The following is a 1,783-nucleotide window of genomic DNA, read 5'->3' as shown; positions in this document are numbered from 1 at the left end:
TCCTTTTTATAATTTTTTTCTTTTGTAAGTTAGTGATATGGTTTTCTGTAATTGTACAGTTCATTCTATTTTTTTTTTTTTTTTTTTTTTTTTTTACTGACAGTTAATACAAGGAACTGATTCAATAGGGTTCTATTGTATTATTAATGTTTTATTTGTTGCATTTTAAATTATATTTTGGTTGTAATTAAACCAATAAAAAGATTAATGAATGATTGTGAGGAAAAAGAGGGGTTTCATTACTTGATAATTATTTGGTAAAAAGTTATTCACTTATCATTCGAATTGAACGACTATTGTTTAGTTCTTATTATCCTTAAAATAGCAAATTACTCAAAGAAAAAAATATAGTTTAAAAAATAGACTAAATTGATATATGTTAAACTTCATTTTTTCTATATTGCATCAAAAAATAATATATAAAAAGTTAGTTGAGAGTATAATACTGAGTGAAACTTAATTTATTAATGCAATCGTTTCGATGCTTATTTCAAGCTTATATAAAAATTAAAAAGTACATACACACACAAACGCACTAGATAACTAGCATAATGTTTATGAATGATAACAAAATAGAAAGAAGAAAAAATAATACACAAGTTCTAGAAAATAATAAAAAAATATAGTAATATAGAAAGATAACAGTAGAATGAAGGCATGGTATTAAGAAAATTATCATGATAAATCAAACATGTGCTTATCAAAACAATGTCGCTGTCTTTGGATAGGGTGACAGAAGTGAAATTGTGGAAATTAAATAATTTATTTAGATTGTAATAACAATAATAATTATAATAGAACAGCCATTTCATGAGTCAATTCTTGCAAGAATTTCTATATTGTGATCGGAGAGTATGAGATTACAGGTGCTCACTCAGACGTACGGGTACTGCCCAGATTTGAAGCTCCTCTGACTTGCTACGCTCCTATTACAATATTAAAATTTTCCTTTTAGAATTGACCAGCGTTGCTCTCACTCCACCACTTCCGTTTCATCTTGCATCATGAAATTAATTTATTTCCATATAACTTTTTTTTTTTTTCTTTAAACATTGATAATGAAATTTCAATTTTTAAGAGAACAAATGTCATTGGAAATTTAAGAGAAATAACCATAAGTAAGATATAATGGAAATGCATTAACAAAACAATTCTGTTGTTTTATTCCTACCTATATTATTTTTAATGTTCTAATAATTCCACTGGATTAGATAAATTTTATATTTTTATCTGTAATAAACAACTTTATTATGATTATTTATTTTTTTATTAGTGGAATTCATGTTTATTTATTAAATTAAAAAAAAAAGAAATGATCGAGGAAAAAATTTGTTGAATCACACCTGTTGAATATTAAAAAATAAACATTTATAGTTTAACGAATACTTCTCCTGGAAGTATTACTTTTCATTTATAAACTTACTTTTTCTTTGTGCTTTTCATCTACAATACATTAATCAATATTATAAATTTTTCTTTCTTTGGTTATCTTCGTTAAACATTTCATTAGATCTTACTTATCGTTATTTCTCATTATATTTATTCTCTTTATTTACTTATAAATTGTAGGAATATGAAATGTTGTCTAATAAACCGAGGCTTTATTAACACCTAAATGAACTCATGTATATTATAACAAAGTGGGAGGTAACAATTCCAACAAACTTTAACTCCAGTGTTGCCAGCAAGAGCAGCACTGCACCACCATGTTTCATTTTTCACTATAATTTTCATAATCCTATTTTTTTCATTTTATTTTTATGTAACAATATTTTTGCTTGTT

The sequence above is a fragment of the Halyomorpha halys genome, unplaced genomic scaffold, assembly GCF_000696795.3.
Source record: "Halyomorpha halys isolate HHAL.00 unplaced genomic scaffold, Hhal_1.1 Scaffold446.1, whole genome shotgun sequence".
NCBI classification, from domain to species: domain Eukaryota; kingdom Metazoa; phylum Arthropoda; class Insecta; order Hemiptera; family Pentatomidae; genus Halyomorpha; species Halyomorpha halys.
The sequence above is the reverse complement of the archived record's forward strand: the minus strand, read 5'-3'. Positions refer to the sequence as shown.